The 25868-nt window shown below is 42.3% G+C and overlaps 1 protein-coding gene across 2 annotated transcripts in view; it reads left to right on the top strand.

Annotated features, from left to right (window-relative positions):
* CCSER1 (coiled-coil serine rich protein 1) overlaps positions 1-25868 on the top strand; it is an 873181-nt gene that overhangs the window by 111055 nt on the left and 736258 nt on the right. The window lies entirely within an intron of this gene.

Here is a 25868-nt window from a genome sequence, read left to right as displayed (position 1 = left end):
CCGCATAGCAAATTTTCCTTATTAGTATTTTTATTTTGCGCATAGCATAATGAGTTTGGAAGGTAAAAATAAAAGATTGGAAGGTAAAGAAGGAGTAAATACATTTAGGCTGTTTATATTATGTTGACATTGAAAAGGTACACATTTAATTTTGTTCGTTATTTTTGTCACTACTAATGCCATTAAATGAAGTGTTGTATACTGTAATTCCTGTATGAGTTAAGGACCCCATACATTAGTCCGACTTGTCCTAAGGACAAGTCGGACCTGATTTCCCCCTGCAGCTCCCCGGGAGGGGGACACACGATTAGGCACTGATGTGCCAAGTTTTGCAAATGATACATCGCATGCGATGTATTATTTGCAACTCCTAGGGAGCTACAAGGTGGAGGGAGCAGGGGGGCAAGGGACATCCAGGTGGCGGTTGGAGGACGCTGCGAGGGGGCTGGGGGGTGCTGCTAGTAGCCCAGAGGCAGTGGACGCTGCGGGGGCCACAGGCGGCAGTAACGTAGAGGCAGGCAGGGGGAGCCGGGAGCTGTCAGCGTTGGAGAAAAAAAAAGCCCATACAATGAATGGGCGGCCTGTGATTGGCTGAGCGCTCTCTCAGCAAATTGCTGACTGGCTGAGAGAGCGCTCAGCCAATCACAGTCTGCCCATTCATTGTATGGGCTTTTTTTTTTCTCCAGCGCTGACAGCTCCCGGCTCCCCATACCTCTACGTTACTACCGCCTGTGTCCCCCGCAGCGTCCGCTGCCTCTGCGCTACTAGAAGCGTCCCCCGCCCCCCCCCCCCCTGCTTCCTCCACCGGACTGAGCATTGACAGCTCCCTGCTCCGACTCCCCCTGCCCATCTCCCTCGCCAGCATCCGCCGCCTGTGTTCCCTAGCAAATCTTATGTGCAGCCGGTCTGACCTCCCGACTCTGACCCGATGCGCACGGGACCGTGCATTGGGTCGGACCGGGTGTCTATACCTGCGATTTGGCCCGATTTCACTGCCCGATCCATCTGAATCGGGTGAAATCGGGACCAAATCGCATAGTGTATGGGGGCCTTTAAGGCCCACATTTACTAGGGTGACTTCTCCAAGGGGATACCACCTTGAACCGCCTGGGAACCTTGATGTATCGTATGCAATCCCAGCCAAGCTTAATGAGACGTGATAAATCTATTGTGCAGTCGGAGTGATCTTCAGACTCTTTGGACGCATTTTGTGCTTTTTTTTTTTTGGGCCACAATCGCATAAAAAGTGACCAAATCGCAAGTGAATCATTCTATTGTCTGGCCACCTTAACATGAGTTAAAGGAGTTTAAAAAATCTTTACCAAGAATTCTGTATGCCCTGATATGGGAGGAGGTCCGTGTGGCATGACAACATGAGTTACCACACTTTCTAACTTGCAGTAAGTTATAGCGGTGGAGGATACTTAAGTCTCCGAAAAGCAGCTGTCCTGCGCATCCTAGTATTGTCACTGTCACATCAGTTGGGATATGCATGTGCACAGATAGGGCAGCTGGAGGAACTAACTCTAACAAAGGTGCTGGTTACCTCAAGCAAATTCCCAAAATGTTAAATTTTTGGAGTTTGATGAGTACGGAGGTGGGTCTCATCATGCTCCTAATAGTGAATGGGCCCATTATTTAATACATGTGTAAAAATTTGTAATGGAACCTTAAAGGATAATGAATAGGCACCAAAATAACAGAGACTGGCTAATTGTTCTCATTAAATTCCCAAAAGAATAAAAGCGTTCTAACGCCAAAGGGCCATTTACATTTAATATTGATGAATTGAATTGATAGTATATTACGGATTGTTATTCATAATACCATTTTTATTTTATTATATGAGTATTACTAATAGTTTAGAGCTGGGGTAGCCAACCCTAGTCCTCGAGAGCTACCAACAGTGCATGTTTTGCAGGTCTCCTCACAGAATCACAAGTGAGCTAATTAGCTCCATCTGTGGATCTTTTAAAATGTGTCAGTGATTAATGAGTGCAGCTGTGCAGCAGCTAGGTTGTCTGGAAAATGTGAACTGTTGGTAGCTCTCGAGGGCTAGGGTTGGCTACCACTGGTTTAGAGCATAGTGTTTACTGTTCAATCATGAAAAATATCATTAGCAACATCATACTTGCCTACTTTTGAGAACTAGATCAGGGAGATTACTGTAGTATGTGGTGCACAAGAGGGGGATGGGGGGGGGGGGTCCCACTGCCCAAAGTGCATGTCTAGCTCCAAATGTGGGGGTGTCTATGTTTAGATGCTTGTTATTGTAAGATATTTCTATATAACATTAGTAACAATATATTTTGGGAAGTTTTCAAAGTGTTTATATTAACATTCCTGCAATATGTGGTTTTCTTGTTTGCAACTTTATATTTGCTCTGATAAACATTTTCTACTCACTACACTACATTTGACCTTGTGTGAATTCCTCTCTAAGCAGTATGTATTTGGTGTATTACATTATTATTATTATTTTATAATGAACACTGGACCTGTAGGCACTACCTAAAGTTTTTGATATGCTGTCTTCTGTACCATTATGGCATTAGCCAAATCATTATAGACACCAGACAAATACTGAAGAAGGTTATTAGAAAAAAACATCTTACCCTAAGACGCTCACTAGTACCAGAAACAGCAGCAGGCTATGGGTCAGTGCACCCCAGCACAGAAGACCCTGTGTGAACATGTGCTGTGTCTCTCACCTGTCATGTGCTGACCACAAGACATTGGGACAGCTCCCCAAATCAGGACTGTCCCTCCAAAATCCTGACTCAATGTTTGACTGACTCTTCAAAATAAATCAAAATACATTGTACAGTGTAGATTACATTCAGCCACATCTCTTTTAAATCGTCAATTTACTTACCACTCTGACGGCAGTGCTAACACACTTAGGGCCAGATGTACTAAGCTTCAAAAGTGATAAAATGGAGAGTGATAAACCACCCACCAATCAGAACCTAACTGCTACAGGCTGGATTTGAAAAATGACAGAAGCTGATTGGTTGGTGATGTATCGTTTTGCATGGCTTAGTATATCTCACCCTAATGCTCCTTTCACAGCACACCTGGAATTTTTTACAGGGTGCCTAAGGGCTATTTCACACGCTCCGGCTCCTGCCGAGTGGCGAAACCCAGCACGGCCAAAAGCCGTGCACAGTAGTTAATAATGGACACAATTGTGTCCATTCACACGGGACGGCAGCCGGTTGCAGCCGGATCCCACCACTGAAAGGTACGGCTGCCAGGCTTTGGCCATCCCCTCCATTGTAAACTTCTCAGTGCGGCATGGCTTCCTGGCCATGCGGGGTTTCGCCACCCCAAAAGGAGCTATAGTGTGTGAAATAGCCCTGATGGTGTGTAGACACGGTGAGATATGCCGTGCTATGCGAGGCCCGATGCAATCAGATCGCATCGGGACTCGCATTACACGGCATGCATGCAGTGGCACAATTTTGACTATATAGTGCAGATCTCCACTATATAGTCTTGGCTGCCCTCTCTATTTGACCGCCGACTTTCACTGACATGGGAGCGCGCATCGGCAGCGCATCGGGCATCCCAAGCCCTAAAAAAGAATACAATCACCATGCGATCTGCATGCGATATGGCTTCCGACGTTCACTATATCGGCAGCATCGGAAGCCATATCGCACCGTGTGTACACACTATAAGACCCCTCTCAGTCTAGTGGCACTTGAAGATGAGATCAGCTGTTCTATTGCTGTGACTCAGGGGTAGATTTATTAAGCTTGGTGAAGTGATAAAGTGTCTGGTTTTTATCACCGGCCAATCAGCTCTTCCCTGTCATTTTTCAAACCAAGCCTGTAACTTCCCAGTTAGGAGCTGATTGGCCAGTGATAAAAATCAGACTCTTTATCACTTCACAGAGCTTAATAAATCTGCCCCTTAGGGCCAGATGAATCAAACTTCAAAAGTGATAAATTGGAGAGTAATAAACAACCAGCCAATCAGCCCCAACCTGTCATTTTTCAAACCTAGCCTGTGGCATGGCAGGTAGGAGCTGACTGGCTGGCTGGCTCTCCATTTTATCACTTTTGAAGCTTAATACATCTGGCCCATAGTCCGATGTCACATGGACCTGGCTTACCCGTTCACAATGAATTACGATACGGTTTTAAACCTGTCTTCAACCATGGTTGCTACCTGAAATTAATTGCAGGGTCGCTGGACCTAGGTTATTTTAACTGGGTGCTTTCACACTGCACACGCTGGAAGTGTGAAAGGGTTGTGTGGAACTGTACATTGCTGGGCCCTATCATACAATTTTGGGATGCTCTGCAGCATCGCTTAGTACTGCAGAGTAGTTTGCTGAACATTGGTAGCTGGCACATGCCCTGACGAAGACTTCCGTTTTTCCTTTTCTCTTTTCATATCAAAGTGGGGTACTGGCGTATCTATAGACACTGGCATATCTATAATGGATATAGTTTGTGCAATGCACACAGGCATCCACACTGTACACTTTTCACATATTCTTTCAATATTTACCTATGATTGTTCCATATCCGCAGCAACAGCGCATTGTCATTTTGCACATACAGTATTCAGTCAAAAAAATAGCATAGCGGCCATTTTCCTGGAGACCTGATCATGTTCTCTAGACACTGGGGCAACACTAGTGACCCAAGTGCCCAGAGTCTATTTCCAGTGGCGGATTCAGGGGGAGGGGCACCCGGGCACGTGCCCCCCCTGTCATTCATTTTGTAGATGAGGACCAGAGCTTTCCAACGAGCCTAGCCCCGTGTCTCTAGCCCCCCGGGAACCGGAGATATCGCCTGGCAAAGCTGTAACATTTTTTCCCCATAGGATAATATGGGACCCGTCAATTCCGACCCCCACCCAGTTCCGACGGCTGCCAGTTCCCCCCCTGGCATCACAGGAGCTTGTGGTTGATGTCATTCAATTCCAAATCGCTGGGCCTTCAATATGATACCAGGATGGTCCATATCGGTCAATCGGTTCCAGAGATATAGCGTGTAAATCGATTTTTTTTCTTTTTGAAATGTAATTTCATGGCTGTTCATGTTCTTTGAGGGCAGATTACTCTGAAACCAAACGTTCCAGTTTCACTGGACCAAAATCATTCAAAGCCCACTCGAAAGTTCTTCAATATGATACTTGTCTCATGTAAATGGGTCAGTTAGTTCCGAAGATATAGCCGGTTAAATGAGATAACTGGTTAAAGGGGGGAGGGGTGGTTTTCTCTCCCCCTCACACCAAAAAATGCAGGGACTAGGCTGGTGTAAAAGGGGCCAACCTGGGAATGCATTTTCTGGTGTGAAATGGGTATTATTTCAAATAGCTGGGACCTGCAGTGCTCGGAATACAGCCAGGCTCTGCCACTGTCAGTGTCTATCACTTCTGCCTGGCGGCGGCTGTCCCCCATTTACCACGAGCATGTAATCCCACATGGCAACAAGCATGGAACCTCTGGCAATGAGCATGGAACCCTTGGCAATGAGCATGTAGATAAGCAGCAATTACTGTATGTAGCATAATTTTTAATAGGCATTATGGTGTTTGGCATAATACATAATGGACATCATGCCTTGTAACTTAACATGCAATGGACATTATGGTGTAAATCAGGCATGTCCAACGTTGGCCCTCCAGATGTTGTGAAACTACACATCCCAGCATGCTTTGCCACAGTTTTGCTATTAGAGAATGCTAAAACTATTGCAAAGCATGCTGGGATGTGTAGTTTCACAACATCTGGAGGGCCAACGTTGGACATGCCTGGTGTAAATGTTTAATGCGAGCCTTTGGTGGACAATGTCCCTGTTTATGAAGCGTATTGTGAATTTTGTCTTAATCTGTGTGGTATTATGTGAATTCTGGCTCAATCCGTGCGTTATTATGTGAATTTTGGCTCAATCCGTGTGTTATTATGTGAATTTTGGCTCAATCCATGTGTTATTATGTGAATTTTGGCTCAATCCTTGTGGCATTATGTGAATTTTGGCTCAATCCGTGTGGCATTATGTGAATTTTGGCTTAATCCATGTGGCATTATGTGAATTTTGGCTAAATCCGTGTGTTATTATGTGAATTTTGGCTCAATCCTTGTGTTATTATGTGAATTTTGGCTCAATCCTTGTGTTATTATGTAAATTTTGGCTCAATCCGTGTGTTATTATGTGAATTTTGGCTCAATCCTTGTGGCATTATGTGAATTTTGGCTCAATCCGTGTGGCATTATGTGAATTTTGGCTCAATCCGTGTGGCATTATGTGAATTTTGGCTCATTCCATTTGGCATCATGTGTAAGGGGCAAGTATAATGGGGTCTAGTATTTTGTTGCATAATGTGTAGAAATTGTATATGGTGTTGTACACTACACTCAAGGACACACCCCCTGTTGAGTGGCCACACCCCCTTTTCCAGAGCGCGCCTTCGGCGTGCGCACAATTACATCCTTCACTTGCCATGGTGGGCCAGCGTACTTTAAATGCCAGGGCCTATTTTTAATCCCATTGCCACCCTCTCTCTGTCGCTCTCTTAGCATGTGCACTGGCACCACTAACACTGGCCCTCCCCCACCTAAACCCTCTTTTATAATGGTGCCCCCCCTGTCATTTTATCCTGGATCCGCCCCTGTCTATTTCCATGTCAGCTAGAGAAGAGGGGGCCCAGACGAAGATTGCACACAAGCCTCCTCTTTTAATGCGTTGCTAGGGTGATGCATTCTGGTAGGCTATTGTCACCTCTAGCCCTGTAGATGGCACACATTTTGCAACATATATAAATCCATCATAGCTCGTACCACAAGTTTGATACAGACACCTGATTGGAATGGATACAGATCAGACAGGTGATCCTGCAGGCATTTGAGTTACTGTGGCATCACTTACCCAGCATACTTCTGACACCAAGCTGTGTCTGTTTAGCCAGAGAAGTTCCTCTAACAAGGATAGCATTTGCAGAGGAATGGATAATATAAAAGCATGCCTGACATATTTAGTTACACAGAAACACTTCAATTATTTCATGTTTAGTTGTTGTTTGTATTAAAATTTCTAATAGTGGCTTTACATACTATTTAATGGCAAATCATAACAAATTTAAGTTAAAATCCATCATATACAGTTTGAAGATACTGAAAGGCGGGTCTAAAGAAAATAAGTAATTGTAACAGGGGGCTTTCAAAAATTCAACTCAATGATTAATCTGGGTGTAGGTTTTGGTCTAATAGAGCAACAGATTGGCAATATGTCTTTGTTACCATCAGACAAATACCAATTTGCTTTAGTTTTTTTTTTTACTGGTAAGTGTAGGAATAAATGATTTGTTAATCTGAGAGTGCAAAGACTTTAAAGCAATTGTCATGATTTAAAAAAGCCTTTCAGCTCGGACACTATAAAGGTCTTTTGTGTTAGCTGTACATGTCATCTGTCGTTGGCAATGCGCGAGTGGTAGGTTATTTCAAAGAAGACCACATCCCAAGAGTTGTGCACTCTGTGACCTGCAAAATAATATTTTATCTCATGAAAAGCATATGTAGAGCAAAATTATCATTTCTGAGAGCTCGATAAATGTGATTTAAAGGCAGGTAGTCACAGTTCATTATAAGATAGAAGTTCATACCCAATGGAATATATGAACTTTCTTTAGTGCATACTGATGCTGCTGCTATTATTAGTGTTCCTGCCAACACTAAAGTTATTTATTGATTAAAAGAAATGTGTGGCCCTTGCACAGCATGAGTTCAGTTATTCTCCAGAGAATGAGTAAAGATATTGCATTGTGTCACATTTTGGACTCTGAAAAGAACAACTGGGCTTAAATGTATGGCTACAATTTTATATGTGTACTCCTGTTTAATTAAGAACAATCTAATGGATCATTTATTATTAGGCATATGACCCAATAGTTATATTTTGTAATCGGCTGTATTTGTATGATAAGAAATAAAGGGGGTGATTCAGGACCGTTCACTAGGCAGCGGCCTTTTGCGGCTTAGCCAGCATCTTAACGTCGCCTGGCCAAATGCCAAAATGGCCCACACTGAATCCCCTTGGTAACATGCGAGGGGATGTACGCGAACACATTCCCTCGCATGCGGCTGAAGAGAGAAATCATTCAATGGTTGCCAACCATCGAATGATTTGTCTCCGCATCGGAAATAAAAGTCAGTCTAAACTGACTTTTATTTCCGTTGGTGTTGGGCGAAGAGGGGGCGGTCACTGACGTCATGTGATACATAGAGTGCGTGTGCATGTGGGCATAGAGTGAGATTATAATAGTGCGCGCGGCAAAAAAAAAAAAAAAACATTTTTAGCAAACATGCAATAAAACACACTTTTGGTTCTTACACACCAAATTTGTTTTTTACAATTTTTACACAGTAATAAACATATAAAAATGCCTATACAATAAACTAATACCCATAAGCAATTGCATCTACAATTCTAAATTCTGCATCATAAATTCTAAATTATGCGTCCAACATTTTTAAAATGTTAGTACAATAAATTGTATTGATAAAATGGTAACACATAAATGCAGGGATGGCATCTTCAAAACCTATGAGTAAAACACGTGTAAAGCATGTATTTTTTGCTTATGTTCCCAATCATTGTGAATATGTGGGTATCCAGTTGATGGATCTACGATGTCTAGATTGACCACGCTTAGTTTGAACCCATCTAGTTAGACCAGGCTTTCCCAACCACGGTCCTCAAGGCACACCAACAGTGCAGGTTTTAGTGATATCCAGGCTTCAGCACAGATGGTTTAATCAGTATACCTCAGGTACTAATTAAGTCACCTGTGCTCAAGCCTGGATATCACTAAAACCTGCACTGTTGGTGTGCCTTGAGGACCGTAGTTGGGAAAGCCTGAGTTAGACACTTAAAGATAGTCAGCCATGTGTAGATCAACAGTTAGATGCTAGCGATAGATTGAAAGGACTGTGATCTACGGTCACATGGTCAACATGAGTTTTTTACGTTTATTTTTTGGTAATGAATGTCGCAGGTCGACTTGGGTCATACTTTACTATCCAAGTGGATATAGTGAGATTATAACAGTGTCCTAAGCATTGTGAGCGCATCCATCCATGCAAGGGAAACACTGAAAACATATACAGTGTCCACGGGGATCCCTGTCACATTCGGCACCAAAAAATGTGACAAATCTCATGTCGACCATGTGACCGCCGGCCACGCTCCCATCGCTCTAATGCTGGCATAAAACTTCCATTACTGTCGATCTAGACGCGGTCGATTTGACTTTTGGTGTTTAACTAGATGGGTTGAACTAAGTGTGGTTGGCCATAACATGATCTAGACAACGTCGATCCGCTATACCAGTGGTTCCCAAACTGGGGTGCCTTGGATTGGTGGACCATGATCAATTCATATTATTATAATACAACAGGCAAAACCAGTGCTGGTGGCTGCCAATCATAATATATGTGGACAAACAGGAGCAAATCCTGCCCCTCACCAGATAACTGTGACATATAAACACAATGTACTTACTTTTATATTTTTTCCTGAATTTTTCAATAAAAAACATTTGGCCTAGGGGTGCCTTGAAAACATTTTGATGCTCTAGGGTGCCGTGATTCAAAAAGTTTGGGAACCCCTGCGCTATACCATAACCAATATGTGTGGTAATCCATAAATCAGGTCAGACAAATTAGATATTACATCGGGCTCGGGTGTAATCCTGCAATACAGTAAAGTCCCTACTGCAGAAAGTGAATTAAATTGGTAGTAAATAAATTATTCTATTGGAAATGCTTCTAATATTTAAATTTCTATAATATAATATTAGAATATATATATATATATATATATATATATATATATGTATATATGTGTGTAATATAGTAAGCAATTTATATAGTCTAAAATATGTAACAATTCTGTCTTTTGTTAGACCGTTCCTAAAAGACCTATTTATTTTGAGCATGCAGTCCTTTTGCTGACCCCAATTCAGCATGCTGTTAACATTCTTGTGGCGGTGAAGAATAATGTAGCACCACACAAATGAAAAAGGAGTGACAAGTTATCCTGCTGTGGAGGATGGTTTACTAATAAACCCAATGACACTATTTCATCGAGCGTACCTTTATATCAGCCCACACTGACAGCGACAAATCATGTAAGATATGTTATTATGGTACCTTTGTTTAGTTATGGAAATATCCCATTGTTTTCTAATGAAGTCTGTCTGTACATACTATATATTTCATGAGAATATGAAAATTATTAGCAGATAAAAATCACTAGTGTCAAGAGTTCTACTTATTTATTTATTAACAGTTTCTTATATAGTGCAGCATATTCTGTTGCGCTTTACAAAGGAGACAGTCATACAACAAACAGGGTATTTACAGACAGTCAAAATGTAGGAGGGCCCTGCTCGCAAGCTTACAATTTATAGGGAAATAGGCATTAATACATAAGGATAGATACTGTATTCTTTATTGCATCGATTCCACCAGAATGCAAGGTTCTATGACTGGTTCTGAAATTTGATAAGCTTGCCTGAAGAGATGAGTTTTTAGGGAACACTTATAGGTTTGGAGACTGGAGGAGAGTCTTATTGTGCTTGGGAGGGCATTCCACAGAGTGGGTGCAGCCCGAAGAAAGTCCTGCAGTCGGGAATGGGAGCGAGTAATGAGTGTGGATGATAGAGTGTGGATGAGAGACGCAGATCTTGGGAGGAGCGTAGAGGTCGTGTTGGATGATATTTTGAGATAAGAGAAGATATGTATGTTGGTGTAGTTTGGTTTATAGCTTTGTGTGTAAGTAAAATATTGTTGTATTGAATACGGTAGAATACAGGTAACCAGTGAAGTGAATAACAGAGTAGCTTTGCAGACGATGAACATCTGGCTAGGAAGATTAGCCTTGCAGCTGCATTCATAATGGACTGTAGTGGTGAGAGTCTGTATTGGGGAAGGCCAATTAGGAGACTATTGCAATAATCAATGCGTGAGATGATGAGAGCATGGATTAGAGTTTTTGCAGTGTCTTGTGTAAGGTAAGGGCGAATTTTAAATATGTTTTTTAGGTGCATGTGGCATGATTTTGAGACAGATTGAGTCTGGGGAAAGTTGAGTCAAGGATAACACCTAGGCTGCGAGCTTGAGAGGTAGGAGTGATTGTCATCTTCTCAACAGCAATAGAGATATAAGGGTTGGTAACTACTATTTATTGGCGGAAATATAATTAATTCTGTATTTGAGATATTAAGTTTGAGGTGGCGAGATGACATCGAGAATGAAACAGCAGAAAGGCATTCAGAGACACGGTTCAATACAGATGGGGACAGGTCTGGGGACGATAGGTATAGCTGAGTATCATCCGCATACAGATGATACTGAAATCCAAAGGAGCTGATTAGTTTGACAAGAGAGAAGGTATAGATTGAGAAAAGCAGAGGACCTAAAACTGAACCCTAAGGTACTCCAACTGAAAGAGGTAGCAAAGAGGAGGTAGAATCAGAGAAATGAACACCAAAGGAACGGTTAGATAGGTAGGATGAGAACCAAGAGAGGGCTATGTCTTTAAGACCTATGGATTGTAGAGTTTGTATGAGAAGTGTGTGGTCAACAGTGTCAAAAGCAGCAGAGAGATCTAGAAGAATTAGTAGTGAATAGTGGCCTTTAGACTTAGAAGTGACCAGATCATTCACAACTTTAGTCAGTGCTGTCTCTGTGGAGTGTTGGGCCCGAAAGCCTGACTGATGCGGGTCCATTAAGTTGTATGAGTTAAGAAAGTGTGTGAGGCGAGTGTAGGCAAGTCTTTCAAGTAGTTTGGAGGTGCATGGAAGTTGAGAACTGGGCCGGTAGTTTGAGAGAGAGCTTGGATCTGTTTTTTCAAAATCGGAGTAATAACTGCATGTTTGAACAATGAAGGAAAGACACCAGTAGAGAAAGAAAGATTTTAGTTAAGATTGGGATGAGCACAGGAGTCAGAGATTTACTTATTTGCGAGGGTATGGGGTCAAGAGGAAAGGTAGTAGAGTGGGAGGAAGAGAAAAGTGCAGATACTTCATCTTCATTTGTGGGATCAAATGAAGTAAATGCGTCAGAGGGCTCAGGTATGGAATTGAGCATATCACCAACTGAGTTGGAGCGTACCAATTCATCACTCTCCATCTTATCACTTTTGAAGCTTAGTGCATCTGGCCCTTAAGCACTATGCAATAAAGGTAGACGATGTATAAACGCTAATGATGCACGCACCCACGTGTTGTTATCGACTCCCTTTCTCATCTGTACATACATTAAAATTTTGCTTATGTCATTTATGACTAGGTGCATATCATTCAGTGTGTACGAAATATAACATCAAACATACATTTTTTCCCCGGGCCTTGTGCAAACGCCTTTGGAGAGTATCACACTCGCGGAGGTGTTTACAAGGGCAGGTTCGGGAAGGGGGGCATTTTACATATTTTGATGCCTGTTTGGGGTGGGTGGCTGATGTCACATGACGTCAGCACCTGCCCAAAGTTCCGACCATCTCTGTTGGTAAAAAAGTCATATGATGGTTGCTGGACAAAACTATGTGCACTGCAGGTGGGGCAGATGTAACATGTGCAGAGAGAGTTAGATTTAGGGGAGCTATTTTGTCTCTGTGCAAGGTTAAAATTGTTTGCTTTATTTTTACACTGCAATTTAGATTTCACTTTCAACACACCCCACCCAAATCTGAACGTTACATCTGCCCCATCTGCAGTGCAGCATGGTTTTGTCCATCTGCAAAAAAAACTAACAGTGTATATGCACTATATCATTCATTTTGGGGAGTTAAACGGAAATTGTTAACAAAATTATTGTCTGCCTTTTTTGCAGAAGCGTCGTACATACTGAACAATATCGGTAAACTATATCGTTCAGTGGCGTCACCGGGACCCGCTGAACATGCAGGTCATTGGTCCATTGACTGATTTCTCTCCCCTTTGAAAATAAACGTCAGTGAAAACTGACTATTTCAGCTGGAGATGGCCAAAAAGGGTGCGGGTGCTGATGTCAGTCATGTGACATCATCCGCCCGCCCCGAGCAGCCATCGGCCCACCTGCGTTCCCAGGGAAACACCCAGCATTTTCATGGGGACACCCATAAAATGCTGGGCGTTCCCCTGCAATTGCCCGGGCTCCATCCCCACGAACCTTCCCTGGAGCGAACAGCACAGCGAGTGTGAAACTCACCAAAGCCATTTACTCCCGGGATTTGCACATACAATCAAACTTGAACAAGGCCCATTATCTGTTGATGAATGGAAAACAACAAGAAAAATAAAATTAGCTGCTCCTAGTGCATGCACACGTGTCTCAGTATTTCGGCGGTGGGGGACGTAATTCCTGCTGTGGGCTCCGCCGGAAGGAGACACGTGAGCGTCCACTTTAGGTGGCTGGCGGGGGCTGGCAGTTGTTGATTCGACCACCACCTCCTGGCTAGACCAAAGGTGCTACATCTGCATGTTATTTATTGTAATATTTTTAGGGGGGTAGATTTCATTGCTTGTAGTGAGATTAAATTGTGAGAGATAATGGGGCAGATGTATTAAACCTGGCGAAGAGATAAACTGGAGATAAAGTGGAGAAAAAGTGGAAGAAGATAATGCACCAGCCAATCAACTTCCAACTGTCATATTTCAAACACTGCTGATTGGCTGGTGCGTTATCTCCTTCCACTTTTTCTCCACCTTATCTCCAGTTTATCTCTTCGCCAGGCTTAATACATCTGCCCCAATGTACCAATCAATCAGCTTCTAACTGTTATTTTTCAAACAGCCTGTAAATTGTATGGAAGAAGCTGATTAGCTAGTAATTTATCTCTCACAATTGTATCTCTCTCCAGGCTTTGATAACCACCCCCTCCACAACTGCATTCGACAAGTCGACAATAAATAAGTCGATAGTCAATAAGGTCACCACTATTGATCAACAGACCATACGTCGATACATGGAAAAGGTTGACATACCTTAGGTCAACGTGGTCAAAAGGTCGACACATACAGTAGGTCGACATGGGAAAGGTCAAACAGGGGTTCTTTCATTCTTCACTATCTAAGTGGACATAGAAGGAGAATATAATAGTGTGCCTGAAGCATGGCGAGTGAAGCAAGCCACGCGGTACACTTATACTGTGTCCATGTCCACATAGAAACAAAAAAACTTCGAAAAATTCATGTCGATCTTTTCCATGACCTATTACTTGTTTAGACCTTTCGACCCTGTCAATCTTAGCCATGTCAACCTTTTTAATATGTCGATTTTAAAATACATTTAAAATATATTGAGCTGCTCTCTCCTGACCAAAAAATGTAAATTGGTTACTTACTACATACAGTACCGTATTGAGTAAATATTCCTGGCCAGTAACTCTGAAATACAGCATGAATGATCTTGGCTGTGTGAAACTTGTGATGCCTGCGGGCCAACATGCTACAAAGACAAACATCTTACAGCAAAATTGTTATTGTCGGGTTTGTGTGATCATTAGTAATTGTTTCCTAGCCCTAAACCTACTTTGCAAATCTTTTATTGCATTTGTCATCAAAGTTGTGTTTGTTAGACTCTCCCTACGGAGTTGAGGAATTAGTCATTAACAGTACACATTGGTCCAGTTTGTGACCGGCATGCCAGTATTAGCCTGACAGGCTCTCACAGACATGTTGCAGTTGTTTAGAACCTACAGTATTTGATCATTTTGGCATTAAGATTTTAACCAATTTGTCAGTAAAGTGGCGCAAACCATTACTGTTTGTAATTACTGTAATTGTTGATGGATTTTCACAGCTAATGCTTAGTGCCAAGGCAATAGTGTGACATATTGGCACTAAAAACTGAAAAGGTCTGAAGAGGCAGAGAAAGTGCCTGTCTAGCAATTATCTACAGTCTGCAGCCATTGTGCAGTCCCCGAACTGCAATGTGTGTCTGCTGTTAAATGATCTCGACAAGAAATAAAATTTTATACAAGCGGTAATCAAAACAACTCCTGAATAATCTTTGTTGTACTTGAACTTTATTTATTATAACAAGAACAGCACTTCACTTACCTTAAAAATGTTTTTAAAAAGGTAGCAAAATAGAATGTTAGGGACCAATGGCATGTATTCTGCATTTTTTTTATTTTTTTTTAAAGATTTCTTAATAATTTTTAATATTACACTTGTAACCCCAGTTATTAGGACACATTTGCTAAAGACTGAGCTAAACCGCAGACAGTAAACCAAAATCAAACCTACTGTACTGTATGTAGATATTTTTGTGTTGGTGTTATTCCCTGCTGCTCGCCAGCCGACAGGGGGGACTCCCAATAGCCCCCCTCGCGGCGGGACACTGCCGGCCATGGGAGGGACATGGGAATGTCCCCGAAAACCGGGACATTCCCACGGTTTTCGGGACTGTTGGGAGGTATGGCTTGCCTGCCATCTTAGTCTGCATCTGAAGCATGAGTTTGACTGGAGTTTGGAATTACACTGCAGATTGCATCATTTTATTTTTATTTTTCACCAATTACCATCTTTCCCAGCCTTTAAGCTGATGGAAGCTATGTATTACTTTTTTTGTTTACTGTTTCTTTACCATTATTTGTACCATGTACCTCCACCCCCACTGTATGCAAAGCCTGTATGCTGTACCATCACTCGTTGCACACCCAACAACAACAAGCTGGCAAGGTGTGCCAGTTATGGAAGATAAGTGCTATATAAATAAAATTATTATTTTTACTGCTGCCTTTGAGCAGCATGATCAAGATGTCGCCGCAAATGGCTGCCTAGGAACTGTGCCACTCATTCATATGTACCCCTGTGTCTCCCCTGTCTCACACACTGCATAGCAACCTAAAACTGTACTATCCCTGCTTAACTGTTACCTACCTGGCTGTTTGCAATGACCAGTGGCGCCATTGTTGGCTGCCTAGGCGCTGTGCAGCTCGGCAGGTTGGTGTTCCCTGTGTGATAACTGTACTGTCTCTGCTTATATTGGTACCTACCTGGCTGTTGCAATGACCAGTGGCACCGCTGATGGCTGCCTAGGCACTGTGCAGCTCAGTGAATATATGTTCCCTGCGTCTACAATCCCCAGGGCTCACTGTTTAAATGTTACCTACAGTAAATGGCTGTTGCACAGCAATCCATATCAAATTCCTAGTATACGCAAGTATACCTGGCCAATAAAGCTGATTCTGATTTGTAGCTATGTAGAAATTTGCAATTGTATTTGCCACGGCTTATCAGAGATCTTGTTTTACAGATGTAGCGTCCCTCTTCCTTGCAGGGGCTGGCAGTAGATTTTCCAACCCCCGGAAGGAGACGCACGTGCGTACCCTTACAATGGAGCTTCACCAGGGTCCACAATGCGGTCCCCCACCTCCCCCTAACCCTACCCTGCCCGCGCGTCCCAGTCAGATGTAGCGTCGGCCCGCCAGTGGGGGTGGTCTGGCGAGCCCCAGCACTGAATGAGCAGCGCTACATCTGTACCTTCCTCCAGCAGGCAAACTAAAATCCCTGAAAAAAGGATGGAAATGGGGATTTTTTTTAAAAAGTGAAATCACACAGGTTCCACTTAAAAAATGTGATTTTGAGAGTAAGCTTTTTTGGGTTGGGCCGTCCGAATTGTATAGCCCTCCCCAAAAATCTAATGGTTGACGCCTCAGGGAAATAGATCCAATGATTTTTTTGTAGGTTATTGAATATCGGCAAATGTCACAAAACACACGACCGGTGCAACCAAGGACTTTATCAGAGTGCAGGTATTTACAGTGACAAAACAGACTGTCCATTTAAATTCAGTCAATCATGCAGTTTTATAATATTTAACTTTTTTGTGACAATACACTCATTTATCTATAATGGAGAATAGAACCCTCTTAATTTAATATAGCAAATTAATCCTTGACTAGATAGATCATTTAGTTTATTAGATACAGTCACTAGTTTGACAAGCATTAGGTCGACAAGCATTAAGGTCCACATGCAGGAAGGTTGACATGACTGTAGGTCGACATGGGTTAGGTCAACATAGTCATTAGGCCGACACAAGCAAGACAGTCAAAAGTTCGACATGGGGATTTTTTTTTGAGCCGACATGTGCCGACAGGTGGTAGTTCATGCCCTACCATGCACTAGGGCGTGGCAGGAGAACTAAATAGTGTGCCAAGTGTAGCGAGGCACCATGCCAAAGCATGGCGAGCGGTGATACATTTCAGTGTCCATGTCGACTGTCGAAATTCGGGACAAATAAATGTGAAAAACCCCATGTTGACATTTTGATTGTTAACCTTCCCCATGTTGACCTAATGCTTGTGTCGAACTAATTACCCTTTCGACCTCACCCATGTCGACCTACAGTCATGTTGACCTTAATGCATGTCGACCTAAATGCATGCCGACCTAATGGTGTCTAACCAATGATCCACACCCTAGTTTATAATGATAGTGAAGCATTGGTTTCTCATGCTCTTATATGCTGTTTTGGCAAAAAGCTGTGGGTACTGATATGTTAGTTATAGTGTTTATATGTTTATATAGTGTGGCGAGAGCAGCGCGCCACCGAGCCCGAAGCATGGCGAGCGGACACGTAAAACTAAGCAAATAGCTTAGTGGGCGCCCAACTAACATATAAGTACCAAACTTTGTGTCAGTAGTATACTGTATGCACAAGCTTCACACTACTGTTGTGTACAGTATAATATCTTGCTGCCCATATAGTGTACAGTACCACTTGCTATTAACTTTGACAAGATGCTCTCAAAACATACACAACACAATGCAAAGGTTAATAGTATCTGCCAGGAATATTGTATTTTGTTTCTCATTAAAAATAATAAAAACCATAGCCGTCGGGATACTGTATGTAATACTGCTATTGTGGCATAGACGCCACTTGGAATGTAGCTCACGTGTTTTATTTTTCTATTTACCTGCCTTTGTGTTCATGTATTTTATGATCTCATAGTGCATTACTTGCACTGTCTGACCTCTCCAAATATAACTCATGTATGACATTCAAAGCATATTATTAATGAGCTCTCTGGGTGTATCGCTGACAGTGCTATTTCCTGAGCATGTTATTTAAGTTGGCAAAAATGTCTGCTGAAAATTATCCATCAGGATTACAGTTTTTCCTAGTGAACATAATTTCACACCCTGCCAGAGTGGAAATGTTGGTATTTTACTAGCCTGCCATTATAACCAATTGTCTATTAGATCATTTCTTTGCGACCTTCACAGTACAGGTGCTTAAATTGGTGGTAAGGGTGAGAATTGTTTTGTCTCATTCAGACGGCCTATTGCTTTCATAAAGTATTCTGAAGGTTTTATCGTCAGCTTAATGCACAATTTTTAATGGGATTTATAATTAACGTGCAAATTGGAGGCTTCATTAGCATTGTTTAGACTATCATATCATCATTACTACAAAATACTGTCAATTTTCTCCTAGTAATTAGAGGAAATGCTGTATATTTTGTAAAAGGAACTATAGTGCATGCAGAAATTCTGTATTTTAACTTTTTTGGTAAAAATAAAATAAAAACAGGAGCAGAAATATTATATTAAAATTCTCAGTTGAGAGACATGGATTTGCCACATTCTATTATGATCGTCTCTGTCTGGATTTAAAATTATTATACCGTAGTGATTTCTGTAATTATTATTATTATTTTGTATACGTTCCTTAATTTCCTATTCACTCTATTTTTATATCTGGCAAACTTCATTTGTAAACCATAATACATCATTTAATAATAATAATAATAATAATAATAATGGGTGAGAAAGCTGATTCGCAGACAATGGATCCCCAGGGAATTGGGAGGAGAGTCTCCCACATTCCAGCACTCTCTGGGTTATGTAGGCAGGCAAGCCCCCAATGATGTAAATCGCTACTACCAACTGTGCTTCTTATTCACTTAATTAAAATTGTCTCACTCAGAAATTAGAATATTGAGGAATGGCACTTCTCAACCACTTCTCAACCACTAAACATGGAGGAGTTGTACCTGCCTGTAATAGAGTATTAGGGTAATATTACTAACAAACCTGCATTTAAATGTAAGGTTAACATTGAACAATGTATTTTAACCATAATTGCCTACTCTCCTGGAATGGCCGGGAGGCTCCTGAAAATCGGTTGGCACTCCTGGACCCTGGGAAAATAGTCAAGGCTTCCACATCCCGCTGGCACTCCCATACCACTGCACAGATGGAAGAAGGGGGCGGTCAATGGGGCAGTTCAGACTGAATCGCATCATTGTAGCTCTGCCCCCACTTTACATAACTGGCAATGGGGACATTGTTAAGCATGGGGGGAGGGGGGCATTATGATGATGCACCATGCCCCATACACCTCCTCATCCACACCCCCTTCTAAGGAACACGGATGCTCCTTCCCTCCACACATAAATCACAATACTAGAGATGTGCAGGCTCTTATTTACTCTGATTTCAAAGCAGGATCTTATTGGCTATCAACTGTGATTTGGGATAGCCAATAAGATCCTGTTTTAAAATCAGAGTAAATCAGAACCTGCACATCTCTACACAATACAGTAGGTCCCTATTACCTATGATGGGAACTGTGATGCGACTCAATTTAACATGGTAAAGCCAACTTGAGATGGCCCTTTTACCCAGCTGGAGAGGCTTTCAAAAACCCACCTGGGTCATCATGTGTGACCGCTAGTTGTGCATGCTCATTTTGCTTAAAACTTGTCATACTAGGTTACTGGTGATGGTTAAAAAAAAAGTTTTCACCTTAGAGTCCCTTATATATAAATACAATAGATTCTTTATTGCTGTGATACGCAGGAATACGGAACAAAACTATTACCCCATTAATGATAAAAAAGACCGCTAAAGGCTTAGTGGACCTTTAATCTATGGAGAAAAAAGCATGTTCCTGAGATGCTGAATAGGTTCAAACATGCTGTGAGGATTTCTATTGATTACATATCTATTGGTGACCTATTAGCATATGTTTCACTATTATTAATATAGAGAACAATCTGTGATATATTACTGTGTCTCAGCTGCCAGTACAGCTAGACCATCAAGTCCATTAGGCATGTGTACACAGAACGTCTGACATTCATATGGAATCTGTTAAATGTGATGGAATAATTAAATAACAAATGGCTCGGTGATGACTATGCCATTTATCACAGTCACAGTCCTTTATAGCAGTAAATGAGATTGCCGCTTGTAATTAGAGAAATATATGATAAGCATCATTTACTTTCCAGATATAGCAAATGCAGGAAATCGCCTTGTATTGTAGAACCATGGAAAAAGCCCAGTATGTTCAGTTTATTGACTATCAATAGCAGAGTATATTTTTCTGGTGACTTTATGAATAAATCATGGAATTATGCTATAGGCTTTATATCGAATTTATATCATACTGTATGACATGATTATCTCCCATGTAAAGTGACAATAGTTATTTTTTTTCATAATGTAAAGTACAGATGGGGCAGGCAACGCCAGCCACCATCCCCCACCAGCGCCATATCCATAGTGAGAAGGGGACGTGCGCACACGAGAGGCGCACGCATACCCTTCCGACGGCGCTTCCAGACGCTCCCCCGGGTCACCGCCGGCTTGTCAGCGGTAACCCGGAGGTACAATGGCATGCGATGCGATAAGCCAGTGGCAAAAGAGCAGTGAATAAATGACATAGTAAGATCGCATCGTGAGGTACAATGGCATGCAATGCGATGTGATAAGCCCGCGGCAAAAGAGCAGTGAATAAATTACATAGTAAGATCGCATCAGATCGTGAGGTACAATGGCATGCGATGCGATAAGCCCGCGGCAAAAGAGCAGTGAAAAAATAACTTAGTAAGATCTCAATGCGATGCAATCTTCTTGCGCAGAATAGCCCACTAAGCAAAGTGCTTAGTGGGCGCCCGGGTACTACATGAGTACCAAAATGCCATTTTTTGTGCCCAAACAGGTCATTTCGCACATTTCAGCTCACTACTTTTGGGGGCCGCAAGCTGAAGTGTGTCTTACTGTGGCTTATCATGCCAGAACAGACTAACAATTGAATTGCTCTGTTGCGCGCCATCTATTGGAGGCCACGGCAAAAAAAATTTTTTTATCCCATCATTAAGTCTACACACCCTTATTAAAATTGCATTTTTTGTGATATAAAACCTGAAATGTAGATTGTACTCCCTTACATATGTGCCTGTAACTGTAAGCCTGATTTAGAGATAGATGCTGTAGCCCAGCCACTGAGTCTTTGCATGCATTAGCTGTGCTAAACTCTGCATAAAGAATAAGTAATTCCTGGCTTTTTATACTAAGGGGGGTATTCAATCTTTGTCGACCTCCCGCAGCCATCTTCCGACGGGGGAGATGGCTGCGGGGCCCTATTCAATGCTGTCTTCCCCGACAGCATTGAACAGGGTTTCTCCGCAGAATGAGCCCGACATCACAAACTGTCGGGCTCATTCTGCCGAGAAAAGCCAGAAATAGGCGAGCTCCCGGCCGTAGCTCGTCTATTTCCGTCATCAACTCGCGGCCACGCCCCCTTTTCGCCGCTCGGCGGCCGGGACATTGAATCCCGACTGCCGAGCTCCAGGCGAGCTGACCGAGAACGGGATAGGGGCACAGCTGTCGCGCTAGCTCGACAGCCGTGCCTCTGACATTGAATACCTCCCTAAGACGTAGCAATGAACTGCATGGCCATCAGGTATCTGAGTTACCCTCTAATTTTAGGGGGTAAAATCTTCAGCATTTAGGAGGGTACTGTGGGAAGTAGATAAACATATTCATTGACATTTTTTTGTTCCATTATAGCAAATAATAATATTTCATTTACTTTATGTGGATATTCTTCTAGACACACTGGGATCCATATAGAGTTGTGCGATAAGTCTGTTAGGCACACTACATACTCTGTAACAGACTGCACACATTTTTAGATATTTACACTTGTGGTTGAAGAGGTATAACTGGGTGATAAAATGCAATTGCAAAAGGGGGGAATTCAATTAGACCAGTTCATTTAACAGGTGTGAAAAAGGGTGGTAGCACTGGGTTTTAATTCCTGGCATTAATCAATTAGAGACCCTCTTTCTTGTCCATTCAATTAATTGTTTATGGATAATAACGCATAGAAACCAGACACAAGTTCCTGGACCTATGTGTAAGTGTGCCTTGAGGACTGAGGTTGGGAATGCCTGGTGTATTCCTTCATATTCACCCAGTGAATTGTTTGCTAATTTGTTGCACATCCAATGGAATGATTCAACAGCGTTCATGGTGTTATTAAATGCAGAATTAAATGATACATCACACCACCGTACAGTGGATTGAGTAGTGTGTATAACCATGTGAATTATTGTTACATCATATCGCTACATCGCGCCATCTGAAGGTGGGTTTTCCGATGGATCTCTTGCTCCAAGGAATGATTGTATGTAGTAGTGGGCTTTGTATTGTGGGGTGAAAGACGTGTAAAAGGGGTTGAATTGAGGTTTGATGGGTATGGTTGGGTTTGATTGGAGTAGAAAGTAAGTCACAAAGGAATTAAGCATTAGGTTTGGTATAAGAAGTTTGGTATGGAGTTAGAGGGATAGAATGGGGTGTTAGGTGGTGGGGACTTAAGGCAGATTATGGAAATTTGGTAAAATTGTTTAGTGTGTTCATCGTTTGGGTGGTGATTTGTTGAAATTTCAATGCATTTATGAATTTATTCTATTTAATGCTCTTGCACATTTTTTTTTTATAAAAAACATTGCTAGTGTCATTGTCCACTGATAATGATGACAGCTGTTTAAACAAGCGTACTCTTTAAATGCTGTCTTTTATAGAAATATATCCCAATTGCCTGGGTTGACAATACAGACAAAGGATGTCATAATTACACCAGTGAACACTATTAAACAATTTAAGCTTATCGGCTGCTGTGTATTTTCAGTAGTGATTGATGCCATACCTGCATCTCCTAAGTGCATTTCGCGTGTCAGTACAAACTGAAGCTGTCCGCTTTATGTATGTATGGGATGTGCTCATTGCTATCACAGTTAGAGCACATGATAATTGACAAATTTCTCCTGAAATGTTGACAACGTCTCTTTTGTATTGTTGAGCTTTGTAGTAGGATATTTTATTTGTCTCATTTCTAGATAGGAAATGCCCATCCAACTCAAGTTCTGCTGTAACAGGAGAAATGCTAATTCATACAATAAATAACACCCATGATTAGTCAGTTGTTTTGTTCAACTAGTTTTTATGCATAATTCAACTTCACTTTTGCATGGTAAGAATACATTAATACATTATTCATTCAGTTTATGAATAAATCTAATTGCTATGCAGATGCAATTAAGTTGGTTGGTAAAAGCAAAAGAAAAATAGTAGAGCATATGGTCCTTAGTGCACAAAGCGAGGGCATAAACAGAATTTACACATGAGGGCGTGCAGATATTGGCCTAATGTTACTTTGCTGGATTTCACATGTACTTCGAAAGGAATGTTCTAATCATTACCATAAATTATCTCAAAGTAGCGCTGTTCATTGTAGTGTAGTCACAACTACTAACAAACACATGTCTGCATACTGTCTGCAGTCAGTATAGTACCTTTTAGTGTGATCACAAGTTAGACATTTCTGCATTTCTAGGCATGGTTTTGACATGTATATAGTTTTATTGTACATTTTTCCATGACGTAAGAGTTCCTTCTAGCACCCTGCATCTTCCAAAACCGTTGCAGTTCCTATTCCCTGCCTAGGGTGTTGCTCTCTGCTGTGGTGCTTCTAGCACAGGTCTAGTCTGCATATCGGTGCTGAAATATAGACCAACTGTGCTAGAAGAACTACAGCAGAGAAAGACACTTCAGGCAGTGAAGAGGAACTGTATGGGTTTTGGAAGATGCAAGGAGCTAGAATGAACACTATTCTTTTTTTTTTTGTAGATCTATTTTGTGTTGTTATGCAAAATCACTAAAGTTTTGAAGTATTACCAAATGTATTAGTGCAGTATTACCATTGTTACATAAATAGAAATTACTTTCATGTCCAAAAAAATATATTGGACCTGGACCAGATGTATCAAGCTTCAATCCTACCTGTCATTGCTCAAACTCAGCTTGTAACATGGCATATATGTACTGATTGGCTGCTTGTTCATTACTCTCCATTTTTTTCACATCTGCCCTAGGCCCACAGCCTGTAACGTGGCAATTAGGAGCTGATTGGCTGATACTTTATCTCTCTCCACCTTATCACTTTTCAAGGCTTAGTACATATGACCAATTAAATTTGTAACAGGGACACTAAAATCTCTGCTCCTGTATAATAGGATCAAAGACCATTTAAAAATATCCGCTGAGTGGGTGTGAGTAGCAATATGAAGCTGCAGCTTTACCCAGCAGCCTTCCTCCAGAAGCTACCTTAACCCTAACCATGACTTACTGTCAAATGCTAACCTAATTTTACTTAAACCTGAAGGGACAAATCAGTAACAAAGGGTGAATTGTGGTGACAATGATGGTGTTAGATGCAGGTAAAAATTGGCATCATGGTTTTGCACATCACACAAAATTTGTTCCTAAGTCATAATAGCCGACTTTCTGGCTGCCCTCTTCAAGACAGGGCTCCCGAGTAGACGATGCTGGGGACATGGTACATGCAATTGGGCTTCACATTAGGGTGCGTGACAGTGCGTTTGAGTAATTTTGCCCACCTATCATGGTACAATGCCACAATTATCAGTATTGTGAAGCAGGGACGCGGCCACACTGAAGCGAAGTACACAAAGTATAAACCGTGCCATCAGCCATCCATACCACCAACTCTTCCAGGCATCTAGAAGAGCCCCCCTCGATTCAGGCATCTACCCGGACGTAAGGGGGGGCAGGATGCAGGAGAGCCGCCCACTCTTCCAGGGCTGCAAGGACTGCTCAAAAATTGTGAGCCTCCCGCAGTTTCTGGGTGGGTCAGAAAGTACTGTGTGCTTTAATTCCGTACCAAAAATATAGAATAAGTCCCAAAAATAATGTCGGTGAATGTATCTGTACACATGCAACAAGCGGGCATTTCATTACCTGTTTTGGCTTAAATATGGAAGATTTCTAGGGGAATGCTTATTAATAATATACAGTAGTATGCTTGTTCTGCAGGGTGACTTTGAGATGCCTTAATTTATATTTATTCTACCATTACATATCTTACAACTGGTTTTGGTTGACTGATCTATGTCTAGATATATACTTAATAGTGTACTCAATAGTGTCACCCGGTGGTGCTCAGTCCCGCCGCGTCACTTCCGCCCAGCCGGTGCGCATCATGGCCCGGCCTGGCGATGTCACATCTGGCCCACGGCCAGTGGCGTAACTATGGAGGGTGCAGGGGATGCAGCTGCTATGGGGCCCGGGCCCTTGGGGGGCCCCATAGCACAGCAGGCATCCCCTGCACCCTTTTTCCTTATTAGTGCCGCTCGCTTGGCAGTGTTGGAGCCTCTGCCCCCTCCCCCGCTAGCGACGATGCGCTACATAATGAAGGGGAATGTGGTGGTCCGGCTGTTGCAGCCTCCCCCCCTCTCCCTTCTTCTTTGATGCTGCCGGGGACTGACGTCACTATCTAGTGACCAGCCCCGGCGTGACACACGCTGTGCTGCTTGCCTGGCCCTGGGAAACAGGAGACACGGAGCTGTCAGTGCAGGAAGACTCGGCACTGACAGCATGATTTATACTGGTAAGGGGGGACAGGGTTAACTGTGGGTCGGAGGGGAGTTAACTGTCTGTATGTCTCTCTCTCTGTCTGTGTGTGTGTGTGTGTCTCTCTCTCTATGTCTCTATCTGTATGTCTCTCTCTGTATGTCTCTCTCTGTCTGTCTCTCTCTCTG

The sequence above is a fragment of the Crinia signifera genome, chromosome 1 (assembly GCF_055691185.1).
Source record: "Crinia signifera chromosome 1, ASM5569118v1, whole genome shotgun sequence".
Lineage (NCBI taxonomy): Eukaryota > Metazoa > Chordata > Amphibia > Anura > Myobatrachidae > Crinia > Crinia signifera.
Note: the sequence above shows the minus strand (reverse complement) of the source record. Positions and strands in the feature narration are given on the sequence as shown.